Source organism: Palaemon carinicauda, chromosome 30 (genome assembly GCF_036898095.1).
Source record: "Palaemon carinicauda isolate YSFRI2023 chromosome 30, ASM3689809v2, whole genome shotgun sequence".
NCBI classification, from domain to species: domain Eukaryota; kingdom Metazoa; phylum Arthropoda; class Malacostraca; order Decapoda; family Palaemonidae; genus Palaemon; species Palaemon carinicauda.
In genome coordinates this window covers 65,271,453-65,293,952 of record NC_090754.1, presented here as the reverse complement: position 1 = coordinate 65,293,952, position 22,500 = coordinate 65,271,453, and the positions used below count along the sequence as shown (strand labels likewise).

The window sequence follows — 22,500 nt, the reverse complement described above, 5'->3', positions numbered from 1 at the left end:
CAAACCTTGCAAGGGAAGAAGGTGAAAATCACCCGTTCATATATTTAAAAGGACACAAGACATTATTAATCCATCAAATGAAACGAAAAGCGAAAATAGACGATTCAAACGTTGCAAATGAGAAGGACGGAATCACGAATATATGAAGATTCAACTACTGGCTTTAAAGCGGTGGTGAAACAAAAAAATTATGTTATTACCATGGCAATAAGAATTAAACCATGAGATGTCCCCAACATTTGACGGAGCTTTACATTGGGTTTTTAAAAATGTTCTCAAAATTAGTCTTCTAAATTAAACCACTGACTGGTGTAATTGCAGCTGATGATGTATCGACAACAGTTATCATCATCCTTTTTATTACCTTTCATTGTTATTAATACTACAATTCACTTTACTTAAATGCTTATGGTCTTCCGACAATCACTGGTTCTTTTAGTGCTCTTATTACTATATTCTTTATTCCTTCTCGTCAGTTGTTCATCATTATTTTTTATCATTATTAAATATTAGGACCAACAGTGGAGAGGATTTTGGGAATTACATCACATTCCCTATAGGTTGCATAAATACAATCTAGACTTATACTAAATTCTTCTTAATGAGGTGCATTTGCACCGACTCGCAGCGGTGCCCTTATAGCTCGGAAAAGTTTCCTGCTATCAGATTGGTTAGAATCATCTTGTCCAACCAATCAGCGATCAGGAAACTTTTCCCAAGCTAAAGGGGCACCACTGCGAGCCGGTGCAAATCTGCCTCACTAAAAAAAAATTGACTATAGTTATAATGTGCATACTATACGTACAGTATAGGGAAGGAAAAAACGTGGAGGAGGAAATGATAACCATAAAATGAACAAGGTGAAAACGAAGAGATCAAGGTAGCAGATAAACAGCCTCTAACAACATCGATTACTTGAGTACGCTCCGAGAGAGAGAGAGAGAGAGAGAGAGAGAGAGAGAGAGCAACAAGGCGTGAGGATGAATGAACATCAAAGAAAATATTGATATAAAAATCCAGAGATAATCACACGGCTGCAATCAAAGCCATATCTAACTTTGAATGGAGATGAGGGTGGACACGTACCCGTGTGTTTATGTGTCATGGCCATGGATTAATCCCCCCCTCTCTCTCTCTCTCTCTCTCTCTCTCTCTCTCTCTCTCTCTTTCAACGATGATTTGGTGGGGGAAGCTAATTCGTCTCTCTCTCTCTCATTATATATATATATATATATGTATATATATATATATATATATACTGTATATATCATAAATTTATATACCACACAAATATTTGTCTGAATTGGATATAATCATCCTTATTCTCTCGTGTCTCCTGTCCCATAAATAATCTCTCTCTCTCTCTCTCTCTCTCTCTCTCTCTCTCTCTCCCTCTCTCTCTCTCTTTACACACACACACACACACACACACACACATAAATATATATATATATATATATATATACACTGTATATATCACAAATATTTGTCTGCGTTTGAAATAATCACTCTTTCTCTCTCTCTCTCTCTCCTCTCCTTCCCCACAAATAATCCCTTCCTCTCACTCTCATTTTGACTCTCACCCCCACCCCCTCCCCACAACAGCATATCACTAAAAAATTCCAGGCAGGCGTTTTCTCTCCTACTCTTCCGGCATTGATTTGAGAGACCTATCTTCCTCCTTATTCCCACTTTAACGTTACTCTCTTCAGATGACAAAAGGATTTGAGGTCCAATCCTTCCCTCTGAAGGAGATCTCTGTATCATTCCCAACTGCGTAGGAGAGAGAGAGAGAGAGAGAGAGAGAGAGAGAGAGAGCAATCACTTTATTACCTATACTCAATTTTTTTAATGAGGCGCATTTGCACCGACTCCCAGAGGTGCCCTTTTAGCTCAGAAAAGTTTCCTGCTATCTGATTGGTCAGAATGATCTTCTCTAACCAATCAGCGAGCAGGAAACTTTAACGAGCTAAAAGGGCACCCCAGCGAGTCGGTGCAAATCTGCCGCACTAAAAAGAATTGACTATAGTATTTAAATAATCGTTATGCAGTTGAACCACAGCAAATACGGAAGTGTTTTATCGATGTACAGTTAGATACATGAATTCCTGGTACACCTCGCTCTGAGTAAGTGCACTCAATCACACCTTTACTGCGCGGCGAGTTCCTGTGTTTAGCCACGCTCACCACCTCTGCCATTTCTTCCTGCACTATCTATTTGGTTACTCTCAGCACAGTAAGGGTGTGACATGGTGTACTTCTCCGGAGTGAGGTGTGCCAGGGGCTTGTGTGTCTATCCGTACATCATACTGCATGAGTATCTAACATTCCTTATATGAAATAGACATATGTATACGAGCGGCATAGTATTATACACACACAACTGTGCTGTTACAGAAATACAACATTGTATTGAAAACGTACAGAAATACAATATTGTATTGAGAAGGTACAAAAATACAATACTGTATTGAAAATGTAAAAAAAAAATACAACACTATTGAAAACGTACAGAAATAAAATACTGTATTGGAAATGTACAGAAATACAATACTGTATTGAAAACGTACAAAAACACACACAAAAAAAAAAGTGTACGCTGATGAAAACTATCCATCGTAGCTTTAAAGTTAAAAGTACAATCTGCCTCAATGCCTAGACAGTTCCCCAGTCTTTAAAGCAGCGTTCGCAGCCCTTTGCACAGCAGGTCAGCCTTAAATCTTATCATAAACATCAACGAGATCAATGAGTCGAGATTTCTACGTTATTGTGGCAACGTTGGTGTTAGGTGCTAACAGAGACGCGGGGTTAATGCAAGTGAGGTTCATTCAACAGATAACGAGCTTATATACAAACAGTTGAGAGCAACAAAGCCACAAAAAAAGTCAAACCATATGAAACATGCAATGGAAAGCTGAAACAGGTTTTTCTATTATCAGTATTTGTTTTCTATAGAAAGAACATTTGAGAAAAGTAATGTTGAAGGAGTTGGCCAGATGAGTACGGAAAATATTCAACAGACTAGATTTTTTTTTTTTTTTTTTTTTTTTGTGGGGTGGGGTGGGGGCTAGACTTCTAGTTACATGGACTTGGCAATCGTGAACGAACGATTATTACTGGGGTGACTGTGCTTCAAAATACTCATATATTTAAGACATAACAAACTAAACACTATTACCTCTCCATAGAGTAGAAAATACATGTGGGAAAATAAATTAGTAACGGACATTGATATATATATATATATATATATGTACACAATATGTGTATATATACACACACCCACAAACACACACACACACACATATATATATATATATATATATACACATGATGTCACCTACCGGAAACGTAAATTACAAAAGTGTTGTGGCCTGGTCGAACCAGTTGACCCTCGAGTTCGTGACATAAGAATAATTGTGAGATTGGTAAGTTTGGCCCACTCTACGATGAGAAAATATTATAAGCAATGGAAAAGGGAAATATCTATTCAAGACTGTAACGAAGGATTTGAGGGAAATGCTGTATTTAAAAAAAAAATCATGATTATTTAAAAATATCTAAAAGGGGTTTCATCTGTTTTCTCAACAGTGAAAGAACAACAGAAATAAATATAATATCAAGTTCAGTATTCACACAAAATTACATTTCCTATTACAACGAACGAGTCTTTGCGTCTATGACCAAGGAGCTTCTGTTACGCCATTCGGGTTTTCTTTCCTTGTTCATACAATCATTCAGAACTTTACCAAGACAACATAACCTTCTTAATCAATCTACTTGACTTGGGTTCCCTCAACTACCCAAGATTCTCAACCCAAGAGGATCAATTATTATTATTATTATTATTATTATTATTAGCTAAGCCACAACCCTAGTTAAAAAAGCCGGATGCTATAAGCCCAATGGCTCCAACAGGGAGAAATAGCCCAACGAGGAACAAAAATAAACTATAAACTACAATAGAAGTTAAGAACCATTAAAATAACACATTTTAAGAACAGTAATAGTAAAATAGTTATTTTATATATAAACTACAAAGAAAAGACACCTATGTCAGCCTGTTCAACATATAAACATTCGCTGCAAGTTTGAACTTTTACAGCTCCACCGATTCAACGACCTGAATAGGTAGATCATTCCACAACCTGGTCACAGATGGAATGAAACTTCTAGAATACGGTGAAGTATTGAGCTTCATGATGGGGAAGGCGTGACCATCACCTATCTTATTATATGGAATGGGATTTTCTATATGTATTCCAGTTCCATCTTTTTCCCGGGACGCTTCTTCCAAGGACTCCACTTCCTCCCATTTCTTATTCCTCTCGAATACCTTCTTCTGCAGTCCAACGATTTTGCTGAATTGCCTTCCACAGAGAGAGAGAGAGAGAGAGAGAGAGAGAGAGAGAGATAGCACGGACGTATTTCATTCTGACAGTTGAAATGGATTCTGGAGAGTTTACTATATTAGCATTAAATGTTTTTATTTTTATTTTCGTGATAATAAATTTTGTAAACTAAATAAAAAAAGAGAACACAAGAGAGACAGGATGCTAATCTTGGAGGCATTACATCTCAGGTATTGAATAACCTTCACGACTAGCTTATAATATCTGGATTAGAAGATAAGAATAGGATAATCCAAGATTAATATTTCAGCAAAAGCGTTTTTCTGGAAGTGGGATGGATTTTCAATATCCTAACACTTATTTCGTATCCCACTGGTAGAAAATGGGATATTCAGGATATATATTGTCAATGTTTAAAGTGATTAAAATCTTAACCAGTAAAATAGATACGTATTAAAATCTTGGTTGGTTAACATAATAGAAATAATACAAAAATCAATAAAAAAATATTTTACAAGTTCCAGTCATTAACCATACACTTAGGGGCTTGCAAACTGAAACAAAATCAATTTGAATTAATTATCCCTAAATGTCAATCATAAAATCAGGATGATAACTGTGGAAAGGTTTTTGTATTGAAGTGGATGTGTTTAAAGAAGGCACATTGAAAAACAAAAAATATTAGCGAACATGACAAAATTATGACCAAGAAAGACAAAATATATTGTAGGACTGTAACTAATGTTGTAGACCTGAGAGAGAGAGAGAGAGAGAGAGAGAGAGAGAGAGAGACCAGCCAACCCACAGCCAATCTCCACTTCCTTTATTACCGGGAGACCTGGTTCATATTCTTACGCTTCCTTTCCCGGACACTTCAATAGTCACCTTAACACCACTACTGTTTGAACCAGATCGCTACGGTCTCCAGAAAGTTTAAAATATTCTCTAACATAAATTTCTTTATTACTTTATTACATAGAAAACAACTGTATACTGTTTGAATATTAATTTAAGCAATAGATAGCATCAGCGCCTCCTTATAAAATCTCATCTTCGAACTAGACGAATGTATAAACTCCAAGTTGACAAAGGTCTATATATATATATATATATACAGTACATGTATGTATATATATATATATATACATATATATATATATATATACAGTACATGTATGTATATATATACATATATATATATATATATATGTATATATATATGTATGTATGTATGCATATATAAATATATATATATATGTGTGTGTGTATATATATATATATATGTATATATATATATTATATATAGACCTTGCAATTGACGACCCCTACGGGCGAAAAGCAATCAACCACCTCTGACCTAAAGCCATATGGTTGACCTACCAACTTCGAGTTAGTGTTCATAATCCCCTCCGGACTCAAGACAATTAGGTTGACCTGTAGCTACGTGCCAGACAGGGTTCTGGCCTAAATTTCAGAATAACCCATGGACCCGTGACCGTGCATGACAACCCTTGACCTGAACCGGTTAGTGTAGTTAGGCTCTCCAATCCTACAGCTTCCCCCCAAATCTGGAACTCACCAATCAGGATGGACTATAAGAAAAACAAGCAATTATGGTAATAAATTAACTTTCAGACCATAACAAGAAAAATGTACCTTTATATAAATAAAACTAAGGTTAAAGCTACACTTTACATCTCTCTTAACAATATTTGACTTTACAAATTATGCTCTATTATGGTTATTTAGTTTACTTAGTTTAAACGTTTTAGATTCTGTCTAAGTAAAGATCTGGCAGTAATTTTAGTCTTCATCTCACTTTTCTTTTACCCACCTTTCCTAACAACTAAAAAAAAAAAAAAAAAATGTACAAGAATTAGGGCTGCCCTTTGTCAATCATGACAACCTCTTGCTCCGTATACTCAAGTTTATAAATGAAATTCGCTGACATATAACGCCATGTCAAAATATATAACTACCCGTAGGCTGAGAAAAATTACGCTGACCTATAATTATGGGAGTTTGTATCTTTTTTTTTTTCTATAATAACAGGAATTTGGTGGAAAATAAACGGGAAACCTTTTCATTAATATTATCAAATCATAAAGATACTAGCATTCATAGCAATCTTTTTTACAGAATACAATTCTGAATGTGTAATAATAACGAAATCTAAAGGATAACAAGCCTTCAAACAAAATCATATTCTCTCTCTCTCTCTCTCTCTCTCTCTCTCTATATATATATATATATATACATACATATATATGTATATATAATATGTATATGTATATATACTTACAAATATATATATATATATATATATATATACATACAGTATATATGAGCAACAGCGTTATAATAAATAAGCCAATAAAATAATGTATTCAAGTAAAAACTCTGATGAAGGTTATATTCAATTAAAAAAAAAAACTGTTACAAAGCAGAAACTGATTGTTAACTATGAAGGCCACATTCAGCAAAGAAGACAAAAATAAGAAAACAAATATCGACAGTCGACAACAGATCTCATCAGAGTCCTGGTGCGTGGCATCAAATGTCATTTATTTTTCCAATCACCTTCCTTTCCTTATTCACTCTTGGAATGTAACAAAATCGTAATTGGTATTCTTTTCTTATCATTAAAATTCTCGATATTTTCTTCGACGATAACACTTGCTCTGAATCGTTAAGTGTTTGTTTGCTCCTCGTTGAAGCCCACTGCTCCTCTTTCCGTTTTCCACAATTTCCTTGACACTCGATCATTTGTTCTTTTCTGTTCTTTAACTACTCATATTTCAGTGTCTTTGAAAGAGAGAGAGAGAGAGAGAGAGAGAGAGAGAGAGAGTTACATGGACTTTGGATGTCTCAAAGACTCTTTAGTCCATCCGGGGAGACTCCATTTGCTCTTGGGTAGATTGATTGATTATATCAGTTATCTGGCATCCTGAAATTGCTCTTGGGTAGAACGATTTGGTTTGAACGCTTAGGGAGTTTTTATGATCTTGTCTAACATATTTTTGAGCTCGGTTACCGTGTTACTGTTTACTATATCCGCTGGAAGAAAGTTCCATGTATTTCTATTTTGTATGTAAAGAAATTACCACATTGAGTGGTGTTGTATCTTTTCAATTCCAGTTTGTATCCTTTGCCTCTGGACTGATTTGTGCTAAGCGTGAACAGATTGTTGTAATTTACATTTTTTATTCCTTTAAGAATTTTGAACGCCTCTAATAACTATCCCCTTAGTCGTCGAGTTTGTAGATCAAATAAGTTTCAAACGTTCCATTTTTCGTCTGTATCTAAATTACCTTAGTAATGTAACTACTATGGTGGCCCTAGCTTGTACTGTTTCCAATCTATCTATATCCTTCTGAATACTTGGAACGCAAAATTGGACTTCATATTCTAGATGTCTTACTACTGATGTGTACAGCTGAGATACAGTGTCTTTGTTTCTGTATTTGAATGATCTGTTTTTGTAACCTATTAGTTTTTGTGCTTTCTTTCCAGCTTTTATGCTCTGTTTGGTGAACTTCAAATCCTTGCTAATGATAATGCCGAGATCTTCCTCCTGGTCCACACTTTCTTTTTCATGAGTCAGCAGTGAGTAATCTGCTTGTGGGTTACTATAACATATGTTCATAACTTTTTATTTCCCCCAGTTGAAAGGCATTTGCCATTTTCCGAACCATTCACCTAACTTAATTAGATCCTCTCTTAAGGCTCCTACGTCTTTTGAGTTCGCTATTTTACTAGTTATTCCAAAATCTATCTCGTTAATGTAAATCAGAAAGAGTAATGGACCAAGGACGAGTCCTTGAGGTACTCCGCTTGTAAACAGCTGCCCACTCTGAGGCTTCTCATTGATTACAACTCAGTTTTCTGTTTGCCAACCAATATTCGATCCATTCAGCTGGTTCGGTAGTGATGCCTAGTGCTCTAATTTCAACCATTAATGTTCTTTATGAGGGACTTTGTCAAAAGCCTTTTGAAAGACTCGGTATATGATGTGTATTCCCTGCTTCTGTCATAAATGCTAAACATGTTGTGGAAAAATTCCAACAGATTTGTCACAAAAGATGTTGGCTGTCTATCATAAGATTGTTTTTCTATGTCTATGTCTATGTCTGACGGTTTATCAAGTATCCCTGCTTTCGCTATTAAGCGTTCAGACGGGATTTCCAAATCATTTATATTATAGTTAAAAATTTAAAAGTCTATGTAATGTAAAGAGGGTTAATTGCATTTGTCTCAATGTTATAGCTGAGTGAAAATAAATGGGTTTTCAATAGTTTTTTGAACTGAAAGATATTTTCAGCACACTTAACTGATGCCGGAAGTTGATTATACAATCTAGGAGCGCAGTGCTTAAAAGTTCTCGTACCAAGAGTGGTCGTTGCACGAGGCTCATCAAGTCTGAAATCATCACAGGAAAGGCGTGTATGAACACCAGGCCCTACTACGTATCTTTTCAGGCAACCTTTAAGATACAATGGCTCTCCCGTGTTAATAGCTTGATATGTTAAGACACAAAGTTTATAAATAATCCTTGCTTTGACTGGTAACCAGTGTAATTTAATTAAGGTTGGAGTAATATGTTCTCGCGGGGATATACCAACAATTAGTCTAGCAGCTCTATTCAAAATCATTTGAAGTTTCCTGAGACGATAATTAGGTAAATTGTAATACAACGAATTACAATAGTCTACTCTACTGACTACCAGACTATTAATTAGCAGCTTTGTGGCATCTTCGTTAAGATATTTTCTAATGGATGCGATATTCCTCAGATGATAATTTGCGGTCCTAACCACATTGTTAATGTGTTCATCAAATGTCAAAGAACCATCAACTACTACCCCGAGATCTCTGACTTTATCAGTTAACAAAATATTTTCCTTATTGATGGAGATGCTATTAACGTTATCAAACCTTCTTAAGTTATATTTAGTGCCAATTAGAATACATTCAGTTTTATTTTCATTTAGTTTCAGCTTTTTCTTTTGCATCCATTTCGAAACATCTGCCATAAGTCTATCAATAACAGCTTGATCTTCAATAATGTCATCCACTATTAAATAGAACTGGGTGTCATCAGCAAAAAATTTACATTGAACGCCGTTTAATTTAAATATCCAAGACAACTCGATTGTATAAATACTAAAAAGAACCGGGCCAAGTACGCTTCCTTGTGGAACACCCGTGGTGAGGTTTCTACTTTCAGAATATCTATCTTTAACCTTCACCTTGAAAGATCTATTCGATAAATAGTTATTAAACCATTTAAGAGCATCTCCATCGATCCCTATAGCAGTCATATCCTCCATTAACACTTCATGAACCACTGTATCGAAAGCTGCGCTAAGATCTAGGAGAATAAGCAAGCTACATTTACCGTCATCAGAGAAACCTAACAAATCATTTATTACGGCACAAAGAGCTGTTTCAGTAGAATGGAATTTTCGATAAGCCGACTGATCTTCAGGAATAGCTCCAATTACTTTCAAGTGCTGACTGAGTTGATCTAAAACGGAAGTCTCGATCATTTTTGACAAAAAAGACAAGTTAGAAATTGGTCTGTAAGATTTCAATTCTTGATGATCAAGGGATCCTTTAAGAAATGGTTTAATGATAGCAACTTTTTCAGAGGACGGGACTAAGCTCTTAGTAATACTCAAGTTGACTATTCGAAGCTGCAATTGCAATAACCTATCTATGTTCGGGGCGTCAATGACCTCATTTATTGGAAAAGGATCGTTACTGCAATAAGAGCGGCCAGAACTAATGAACATAGTTTTGTAAGCACCGAGTGAAACTGGCCTAAACTGCAAGAACTTTGAGAAAGGAAAATCAGGAAAGTAAGAATAGGGGCAAGAGACATCAGTTGTGAAGTTACAAAGTAAACAGGCAACCTTTGACTCAAAAAATTCAGCAAATTCATTTGCCAATTCAAGCTCAGTCCTCCCGTCTGGTAAAACATGCCTCCTAATTTTCCCTAAAAGTTCATCGAACACAGAATACAGCCTTTTGATATTGGACCTAACCTCAGTTACTTTTTCATTATAATATGTCTTCTTTACATTTCTTAATAATCTATTTACCTCATTCCTAGCTTCCACATATAACATTCGATTTCTATTTGTTTTATGCTTATGCTAACGTGACTCTGCCAACCTCCGTTTTTTCCTAGCTTCCCTAATTGCAGCATTGAACCATGGGGAGCTGTCTTTTATGACAATATCTTTCTCTACCACAGGGCACATTTTATCATATTCTTTGGAAAATACAGAAAAATACAAAGCAACAAGACAGACCACACATTCACCCACAGAAACATTTCTGCTACTATCTAAGTCAGTACATCCACAGGGTTCATCATATTTTTCTTCAATAACAATTATCTACTATAATTGATTAAAAAGATTTGCAAGGCACCGAAGCTAGACGCACAGGTCTGTAGTTGCCAGATTCTTCTTTTGGTCCCTTCTTGCAGATTGGAGGAAAGTTGCCTAATTTCTATACTTGTGGTGCCTTTCTTTCGTTGGCTGTCTTTCGGAATATTTTGTAAAAGTGTGGGGGTTATCTCTTTTCCCAGTTCTATCATCTCTCTTAGATGAATATCATCTGGACTTGGTGTCTTACTGTGTTCCTTTATTTTCTTTTTGACATCTTCCATTGTAAAGGTGATTCTGTTTGGTGGCTGTGACCTTCATATTTGACAGCCTATTCGGGAGGGCCGTTGACTCTTCTCTAGTGAATACGGTTGTGAAATAATGCTCAAACCTGTAAGTAGTTGAGAGAGAGAGAGAGAGAGAGAGAGAGAGAGAGAGAATTCTATTCTCACCTCTGAAACCTACAAGTAGTTGTGAGAGAGAGAGAGAGAGAGAGAGAGAATTCTATTCTCACCTCTGAAACCTACAAGTAGTTGTGTGTGTGTGTGAGAGAGAGAGAGAGAGAGAGAGAGAGAGAGAGAGAAAGAGAGAGAGAGAGAGACATAATTCTATTCTCACATCTGAAACCTACAAGTAGTTGAGAGAGAGAGAGAGAGAGAGAGAGAGTGCTAATCTCACCTCTGAAACCTACAAGTAGCTGTGAGAGAGAGAGAGAGAGAGAGAGAGAGAGAATTCTATTCTCACCTCTGAAACCTACAAGTAGTTGTGTGTGGTGTGTGAGAGAGAGAGAGAGAGAGAGGAGAGAGAGAGTGCTAATCTCACCTCTGAAACCTACAAGTAGCTGAGAGAGAGAGAGAGAGAGAGAGAGTGTGCTAATCTCACCTCTGAAACCTATAAGTAGCTGTGAGAGAGAGAGAGAGAGAGTGTGCTAATCTCACCTCTGAAACCTACAAGTAGTTGTGTGAGAGAGAGAGAGAGAGAGAGAGAGAGAGAGAGAGTGCTAATCTCACCTCTGAAACCTACAAGTAGCTGTGAGAGAGAGAGAGAGAGAGAGAGAGAGAGTGCTAATCTCACCTCTGAAACCTACAAGTAGTTGTGTGTGTGTGTGAGAGAGAGAGAGAGAGAGAGAGAGAGAGAGAGGGGGAGTGCTAATCTCACCTCTGAAACCTACAATTCATTGAAAGCGGCAAAGTGTAAAAGCCTTATAACACTGTTTCCTAGCAACAATTCCTGGAAGTACAGCAGCAGAACCCGCGATCAGTTGCCATTCCAGTGTTCCTAATCATTCGAGAGAGAGAGGGGATTCCAGATAAGAGGATTTGCAGATGCCACAGAGGTGTATGTGAATAAAGCTGAACATCTCTTTGATTTCAAGAGATTAGTTAGAGTACGCGAATGAGTATCGGTGTGGATGGGCGTACGCATAAGATGGAGACGCTTTCAAGGGATAGGAATGATGCGTTCGACTCTGTAAATATATGTATGTATGTATGTATGTATGTATATATATATATATATATATATATAAATATAAACATATATAGACAGATAGATATATAGATATACATCCCCCTTCACCCCTACCTGAGGCGTGGTGAGAGCTGGGCGTGACCGGAAAGAAATATGCATTTATATTTACATATTCATATATATATATATATATATATATAAATATATATAAATATAGACAAATATTTGCTCTTTATCATATATATATATATATATATATAAATGTAGACAAATATTTGCTCTTTATCATATATATATATATATATTATATAATATATAAATATGTGTGTGACTATGATATGTAAATACTTACATAATTACTACAAGACTACAGTACATATAAATATAAGCGAGATGATATTGCAGTAATTCTACAATAAAATACCGTAGACCACTGGCCATTTATTTGTAGCTTATGCTACTTTTAACTATTTATTTTTCAGCTCTAAAAATTAACATTTATTCATCAATTATTTGTTCTTTACTACTTTCCTGTTTCTATTTCGTATATGGACATTCTACCTTCTAAAAGCTTTCATTAAATATCAATGTCCTTTTAGGGTTCTTTAAATAAGAATGATTAATAATAATAACAATAATAATAACAGCGTAAGCGTACATAATATGCAAATATAAACACCAAGGAATACTCCGAAATCACCAGAATACATTAACCACGAAATTCTCCATTTCCTTTGAAATGAAAATCATCTGGCTCACAAAGCGCATTATATTCAGACAAGCTTGCCAGAACTTGAGGCATTTAACTAGACTTCGCTCGCGAATACAGGAGAAAATAGAAATCAAATAATAACATTAAGACAGCTCCGGAGAATTACTTGGACGGGAGTTGATACTAAAGGATTTCTGAAGAAGATAAAGTATGCATAGCAAATGTATCATGAGCGAAAGCCTGCTTGCTTGCTCAAGCGTAGGAGCATACAAATACACACACCGAGACTATATAATAAGCTCCCACGAGACATCCGAATGATTGAAGACATTCAGGCTTTCAAGAGAATACTTTCTCATTAAACAATCGTACAACAGTGACGAATTAACAATAAATGAACAATATGTGATCTGAAACGATAAATACTCTGAACGAACAAGGTAAAACGACAGTGGAGGTCCTGTAGAGAGTGGGGGTTCCCCTTCTATATGGTACCAGAAAAGCAGCCGTCAAAGTAAGTAAGTAAAGTACGTAATCTGCAGACTAGTGCAGAGCAATGACGCATATCAAGGACGTACACATGCAATGAAATATTCCATAAATTCATAGCATAAGTTTGAAGTCTCTGTGACAACGATGTCCAAACTTATGGCTGATTACATGAATTGGACATTTTGCTTGACCGTGACCTTGACCTTGCAAAATTTAACCATTTCCAGCTTTTTACAAAACAGTTAATCCCCCCAAGTTTCATTACTCTACGATTAAAATTGTGGTTAGGAGCTGTTCACCTACAAAGAAACACAAAAATGGGGTAAAATATAACCTCATTCCAACTTCGTTGGGTGAGGTAATTACGTGAAATGATACACCAGGTAAAGAACAAAAGTCTGAAATTGGCAGTGCACATGCGAGAAATACCTGAACACAAACACGTTCGGCGCCTTGAAACTCATTTGCTCAGAACCTGCCTGGTAATGATGCAAGTATTCGCGAACAGCAATATACGAGAAAATGTCCTCCATTCCGGAAAGCAGATGGGGCCGTTATTCTGAAACACTCGCGGTGTTTTTTTTTTTTTTTTTTTTTTTTTTTTTTTTTTTTTTTTTTTTTTTTTAAAGTCGAAAATACGCCTCGAAACTTTTAGTTTCCACAAACAAACAAAACTGGCCCTTTTTGAGAGTGGCCAGAAAGTAAGAGGAAAGGATAGGAGTTTTAGAATAATCTCTTCTATTCTTTTCAATGGAAACCTGCTTTGCATATTTATGGCTTATTTCGTGTGAATGTCGACTCCTTTGGGATATTCATTTTTCCAGTCGAGATCTAAATGGAAGGCAGACAATGGAAAAATACATCCTTGAATTATGAAAGATAAGAACAAATTAGAAAGAAAGAGAGAGATAGGCTTGGATTTATGAATTTGGGAGATAAAATCAGATGCTGGAGCCTGTGACCTCATTGAGCGCCACAGTGCAACTAGCCTATGGGAAAACTATGCCGTTAAGAGGTTAGGCAGAAAGATGGAAGAAATGGGGAAGTGGAAATGGAGGTAAAGTAGATGAGAAAAAAAAAAAAAAAAAAAAAAAAAAGAGAGAGAGAGAGAGAGAGAGAGAGAGAGAGAGAGAGAAGAAGAAGAAGAAGAAGAAGAAGTTAGGGGCCGTAGGGACGCTGTAAATAAACTTTAGTAAGGCCTACAGTGCATCCTGTGAGGTGCACTGAAGGCAATACTTCCATACGAGAAATTACAAGAATACTTCGAGATTCTATCTCATCTCCATAATATAACGCTGAGGCTGACAGAAAGAAGCATAATTTGAAGGAGGTAAAGAGAAGTCTCGAAGAAACTATAAAAAAAAAAAAAAAAAAAACACCAATAAGCTGACCTTGATCTTGACCTAGCACGGACCTTTAAAACAAGAATATCAAGTGACTGGCGGATGCAGAAAACTTGAATTTTGTCCATATATAAGGCACATTAGTCGTCTAAAAGAATTCAGGTTAACTTTTAATTCCCTGGCACATATGTACACGTACACACACACACAAATATATACATATACAGTATATATATATATATATATATATACTGTATATATATATACTGTATATATATATATACTGTATATATATACTGTATATATACATATAATATATATATATATATGTATATATATATATACTGTATATATACATATAATATATATATATATATATATATAATCATAACTTTAACCTCTTGTGTGCAGAAAAAACTCCTTATGTTCTAATGGGAAAAAAATTAGATGCAGGAACGTAAATAAATGCCTGGTCTCATAAGACTGGGGACATCTCCCAAACGCCTCCTAAACCCCCTTTCCACATAAAGATACATTCTTGGGAGAGGCTTCTTCTTCTCCTTCTTTATTTTGCCTCTTCCTCATCTGCATTCGTAGTTGCAAGAGGAGGTCTTAGCAAGAAATGCCACATCCGGTTATCGGATGAGAAAATGCAGTTCTTATTTCGAGAGAGAGAGAGAGAGAGAGAGAGAGAGAGAGAGAGATTGGATTCACCACTGCCGCATTTTAAGCTTTTTATCAGCGTGGTTGGTTTGAGCGCTCAACGTTACATGAATAATCATTCACACAAGCTGACTAATTAACTCGACTATAAAAATTTGATTGGTTTTACATCTCTCTATGAAGTAATGTTTATACTCAATTATGAGTAATGGAGTAAACATTACCAAAAACTTTTTGCTTTGATTCCATCACGGGATTATAACAAATACTTTATAGGCATAATACAATAAGAATACACATTTCTTTTGGTTGTATCTTCCTGAAGGAATCTAAAAATACATCTGATATTCCAGGGACACAGGAATAGTTTTTCTGACTTTTCAAAATATTTCATTGAGAAATGAATGATTTCAATTGAATGTTAACTCTGCCGTGTCTTTGATGTTCTATTGCCGCTTACAATAAACCGTCAAGGTCTGATACAATTTTCAGTAATTTGCAGAGAGAGAGAGAGAGAGAGAGAGAGAGAGAGAGAGTGAGAGAGAGAGAGAGAGAAATGTCAGTTTTTATGTAATTAAATGAAACAAAAATAACAGTAACCAAACAATCATTGCCCCTTAAGAGTATCGACGGCCTACTTAGACACCGCTGGGAAAAAAGGAACTCTCTCTCTCTCTCTCTCTCTCTCTCTCTCTCTCTCTCTCTCTTAATGGGTCCGAGCTGATGAGTATAATGTCCCCATTGGCCCTCGGTTCCGTTTATGTTAAATAAATTTCCAAAAGTTGACCTACGAAATACATGTTACCCATATAGAATGGTGTAGATCTAACGAGGTCGATGAGCAGATGAACATAATTCTTATCAATATCTATTCAAGGCATTTATAGACTATGAGAAAGCTTTAAATTACGTCAAAACTTCAACAGTAATGAAAGCCTTTTAATTTTGTTAAAACTTCAGCTGTAATGAAAGCCTTTTAATTCTGCCAAAACTTCAGCGGTAATGAAAGCCTTTTCATTCTGTCAAAACTTCAGCGGTAATGAAAGCCTTTTAATTTTGTCAAAACTTCAGCAGTAATGAAAGCCTTTTCATTCTGCCAAAACTTCAGCGGTAATGAAAGCCTTTTCATTCTGTCAAAACTTCAGCGGTAATGAAAGCCTTTTAATTTCGTCAAAACCTCAGCTGTAATGAAAGCCTTTTAATTCTGTCAAAACTTCAGCAGTAATGAAAGCCCTTCAAAGACAAGGAATAGATGAATCTCATGCTAGAACACTTAAAGATATCTATACGGGAAGTATCCCCTTCAAACACCGCAAAATCTAACACGGTCTGCAAAGTAGCCTGGATGGATAACACCAATGAAAGAACATACACGTAACACAGTTAACAGAAAGTGGAAAGGTAAATTGAATTGGTTAAAAAGCAACGGATGATGAATTAGTGTCGACAAGAAAGGATGAATCGTTGGATCAGAGCATTCATCAAGCAGATCACTAAAGGGAACACTTCAGTTACAAAGTGGTGGAGTATAGTAAATATTTCCAAGTAATCTTGCACACACACGCACACCTATTGACACAAAGGGCATCGGTTATATTTTGCCAGTCGTTTCTATCTTGAGCTTTTGATTCAATACTTCTCCAGTCATCATCTCCTACTTCGCGCTTCATAGTCCTTAGCCATATGGGTCTGGGTCTTCCACACACACAAACACCCATATATATATATATATATATATGGGTGTGTGTGTGTGTGTATTCTGAGAGCAAGATTTTGTAAGAATTTGTACATTACGGAATCATAACAGACACACACACACAAACACACGAATTAACTTTAACCTGGGAATACCTCACCATCAGAAGTAATCATATATTCTGGACACGATTAACGTTGATTATAAACACAAAACCTGATTTTGAGATGAATATGAACAGCAGAGTCTGAAAAAGAAAAAAATTCTATCTCTCCTGTCCGCTGAATGAATAAGTCACATTTATCCCTTTTAAAAAGGCATAGCTTCAAACCTTGGTCAGGGTAGATAAACGTATTGTGGGTGTATGATATTCTCAAGGGAAATTGAGTTCAATTTAAAATTATTTTTTTTTCTTTAGAAAGGTCACTCGTTATTAAATGATACACAAATATATACACTTAGTGTATATATATATATATATATATATATTTATATATATATATATATACACTAACAAACATATATATATATATGTATATATATATATATATATATACTGCATATATACATACATATGTATATACTTCATATATAGGCACATTAAAGACCTACAGTACATCCGCATACGAGTCTTACATTAACGAAGGGCGTAGACTTCGTGGGCGCAGATATTACAAAGGACTTCTAAAAGAAACATTCAGGGAACATTTCTGGAGCCATTCATGTCCCCACCGACCCCAGCCAACTTCTTTCAAAGAGTAATCCGATTGAAGAGAAATAGCGAAGAAACTATTACGGTTCTAACAAAGTTGCCCGAGTCCAGCATTTTCCTCCCGACAAGATGCGCTTGGTGAAATGTCCACGACTCTTTTTTTTTTTTAAACCACAAATTCACTTAGATCTAAGTTCACCCTGACTCAAAAAAGACACGGAGACAGTGGCAAGAGATCAAATGTCTCCTTTCATTAATATCTAGACACGATCGTCAATTTTGAGATGTTGGGTTGGCAAGGAAAGCAGGCAGAACGAAAAAAAAAAACTTTAGCAAACACCCCGTTATTATCATCATTATTAGCTAAGCTACAATCCTAGTTGGAAAAGTAGGATGCTATAAGAGCAAGGGCTCTAACAGGGAAAAGAAGCCCATTGAGGAAAGGAAACAAAGAAGTAAATGAAGTACCAAAGAAGTAATTATCAATTAAAATAAAACATTTTAAGAACAGTAACTGCATTAAAATAGATCTTTCAACAAATAAACTATATCTTGAAAAAAAAAGATGAAGTGATATTAAGATAAAATAGTTTGCCTGAGTGTAACCTCAAGCAAGAGAGGGTAAAGACTGAAAACCGATCACTAACTGATAATCAATCAAATGAAAGATATACCTATCCTCTTCGCAGGTGACTGATATCAATCCATTGACCAACCTGAAACAAAAAGAAATAGGTATAAATTTCAGACAATAATTCTCAAAAGAGGGAACACAGTTACGTGGAACAAGGTAAAAGTGATTTCATATTTATTTATTGCATGAGTTTTTTTTTTAATTATATAAGTTATTATGACAATTATAGTAACCTAAGAAAATGTTAATAAAACAATATAGAAAAATATAATTGTAATGATGTTTATCTCATTAAAGCAAAATAAAGAAAATGCACAAATGATTAGAGAAAAACTACATTCAAGTTAATAGTTATAAACAAGGAAATGCATAAACAAGAATATAAAAAAATGTAAAATGACATTAACATCGTCTTCGAAAAATTCGAGCAAGTGGAAGAAAGTCAGAATCGGTCAACACAACAAGAATCCGAAGACTTACCAGAGGATAAAACACGTTTTGCCAAACATTCCCCCCCCCCCCTCTCTCCTCTCTCTCTCTCTCTCTCTCTCACGGGCTGAACGGGAAAAAGTAGCAACGAATGATCTCGCGCACCTGACAGGTATTCCTCGAGGGCTGGTGTAAAGTTGGGAATGTTCAGTTCTGCTAATAACTGTTCAGATGTGTATGGGGAGAACGTGGTTTTCTTGTACACATAAAGCTTCCGGGTGACCGATATTATCTCTCTCTCTCTCTCTCTCTCTCTCTCTCTCTCTCTCCTGTATATATATATATATATCTATATATATATATATATATATATATAGATATATATATATATATATATAAATTGAATATTTACATATATATATAAATAAATGTTAGTTTATACATAAATAGACAGTAAGTATATATATATATATATATATACACATATTCTATTTATTGCAGATATGAAAAAATGATTATAGCAAGCAAAAAAATATTTTTCAAGAAAAGCGGAGTTTTAATAGTGGGGTTATTCACCAAAGGCTTTCATTGGTCGCTTAAAATGACGACCCACAAACCAATAGAATCACTGAGGATTCCCTTATTTAAAATCTATTGAAAATTATTCCTTCATTTAAGGACAATAACAAACATCAACAAATTTAAATTTTCTTTTAAAATAGTCTCCTACGAAAGGATAAGTTTATAATACACTAAAAAGGTTTAAAATATAAAAATAACCGTTCGATTACGCACTTAAATGCTTTAACTATTTAGATAGAAGAATATCTTTTAAATCTATCCAATAAAAATTTAAACAATTATCAGGGAAAATATATTTTCGAATAAACACACACCGTCCGGAAAATAAAATAAGAAATAAAAACCAGCAAACGACATCAAAACAATTTTTCTTAGGAAAGAAGACTACAAAAACTTATGCGAGATAAAAACAATTCAAATGGAAGCCTCAAATGCATAGGTCATTGACCTCTAGTCCAATGCTCACTGCCAAGAGAGAGAGAGAGAGAGAGAGAGAGAGAGAGGGAGAGAATCGAACTACAGTAGTCAGAGAAATAGAGGATTACATTACAATAGAGAGTGAGAGTAGAATGAACTAAATGAGAGAGAGAGAGAGAGAGAGAGAGAGAGAGAATCGAACTACAGTAGTGAGAGAGAGAATCGAACTACAGTAGTGAGAGATATAGAGGATTAAACTATAGGAGAGAGAGAGAGAGAGAGAGAGAGAGAGAGTCGAACTACAGTAGTGAGAGATATAGAGGATTAAACTATAGGGGAGAGAGAGAGAGAGAGAGAGAGAGAGTCGAACTACAGTATTGAGATATAGAGGATTATACTATAGGGGAGAGAGAGAGAGAGAGAGAGAGAGAGAGAGGAATCGAACTACAGTAGTGAGAGATATGGAGGATTAAACTATATATATACATTTATATATATATATATATATATAAGAGAGAGAGAGAAAGAGAGAGAGGAGAGAGAGAGAGAGAGAGAGAGAGTTGTTTTGTAACCTAATTCCTCCCGTAAATATCATTAAATGGTTAAGAACTAAGTAACCTCAAGAACCAATTAACTTTCCACTCCCTTTCGTTAAAATCAAAAATTCCTAAAAAGTAAAATCTAATTTCAGGAATAACATTTCATCAGACCAGTGTGGTCTTCATTCCAAGGAGATCAGGGGCTAATCAAATAATTAAATTCTAATCAGATTAAAAACAACGCAACGATATCATTTATTAATAGTTTGTGAATTAGAATTTCAATTCAAAACTTACGTAGGGTAACTTAAAAAGAGCAAGTTCTAGTCTTGAAAAAAAGCAATACACTGACTTCTATAAACATGTCCTTTTTTTTATTTGTATGGGGTAAACACGGTTGCCTTCTTTTGAAGGACTCAGCTTTGGCTACGAGGTAGACCGTAGACTGTATTCCCGATCGGCTAGCCCTAGCCTGCCTGACATTTCTTAGTCCCCAGTAGCGTTGTAGTGTTGTACCAGTCACCAGCGTTCTTCCTCCCGGTAGCGAGGAGTCAATGACTGCTAAAATCATAAATATAAGAGTTGACACTACTTAGTTAAGTGTGGTAAAGCCTTCCTTGAAATGATGTCTGCAGTCGTGGTTTATAAAACTAGGACAAAAAAATTATATATATATGAGTGTACATATTACATATATATATATATATATACTGTATATATATACACACACACACACATATATATATATATATATAAATGTACACACACACACACACACACATATATATATATATATATATATTATATATATATATATCTCGATGTTAAGCAATGACTCTCCTGCGCGTGCGCACAAAAGCTAAAATTAGGTCAGTCATCCCCCATCCCACCACCTTCTTCCCCTGCAACCACAGCCCAACACTACACGATTCAACCCCCTACCCTTCCCCATTTCCCTCGCCAGCTTCTTTCTGGGTAGAGAGAGAGAGAGAGAGAGAGAGAGAGAGAGAGAGAGAAAGGAGTCATATGAGGAGGGGGACCTAGGACAGCAACATGGCAACAACATCCCATACAAGAATGTGTGTTTTTATTCACCGCATGTGTGACAAATATGAAATACCTACGGTGGGAAATAAGTTAGGAGAATATACTATGTAAATATAATTTAAAATAATAAATAAACATATTTTCATATAATTGATATTGCGGTTAAAAGCCCATTTTTCACTATTACTAACGTATAACTTTATAAACTATTCCTGCCATGATTAGCTAGTCAACTGCCCTTTCCTATCAGCTAAGAAAATGAATCAAGACGAACGTGATGGCAAATGATTGATGTGTAACTGGAAGAACTATCTGCGAGAGGATAATGAAAGTAAATTTACGAATTAATGAAATCAATATACATATTAGAGGAATGAAAACAGGAAAAAAAGTCTAGTAGGTCTTCTAGGAGAAGGACATTCCAAAATCAAACCATTGTTCTCTTAGTCTTGGGTAGTGCCATACCCTCTGTACCATGGTCTTCCACTGTCTCGGGTTAGAGTTCTCTTGTTTGAGGATAAACTCGGACAACTATTCTATCTAATTTCTCTTCCTCTTGTTTTGTTAAATTATTTAAAGTTTATATATGAAATAATTATTTTACGGTTGTTACTGTTCTTGAAATGTTTTATTTTTCCTTGTTTCCTTTCCTCACTGGGCTATTTTCCTTGTTGGGGCCCCTGGGCTTATAGTATCCAGCTTTTCCGATTACGGTTGTAGCTTAGCAATTAATAATAATAATATTCATTATGAAGGACAGCTAGCACAAAACCAAACGAGTTCTGAGAGTTGTTCATTCGCTACTAGCACGTGCTGCAACTTCATTTCTGGGATTGAGCTGTCCGTGTTATACTAACACAGACATACATGCATTGGCAAACAACATACTTTAAATGCATGTCTGAACCTTAGCAAGCAAAATGGGAATGACATTTTACACGTTTGAATATACTGGATGGAAATTTCTAATAACTAATTTTAAACCTGTGGTTTAATACACTCCTTTTATGCCTTAGT

The 22,500-nt window shown here is 35.5% G+C and overlaps 1 protein-coding gene across 2 annotated transcripts in view; it reads right to left on the bottom strand.

Annotated features, from left to right (window-relative positions):
- LOC137623222 (uncharacterized) overlaps positions 1–22,500 on the bottom strand; it is a 183,268-nt gene that overhangs the window by 39,430 nt on the left and 121,338 nt on the right. Inside the window, exon 4 of one of the 2 annotated variants that reach the window (XM_068353943.1) lies at positions 18,510–18,551. The exons of the other annotated variant lie outside the window; for it this stretch is intronic. The gene's annotated coding sequence lies outside the window, so the exon portion shown is untranslated. The remainder of the gene's footprint in view (positions 1–18,509; positions 18,552–22,500) is intronic. 2 annotated transcript variants of the gene reach the window in all.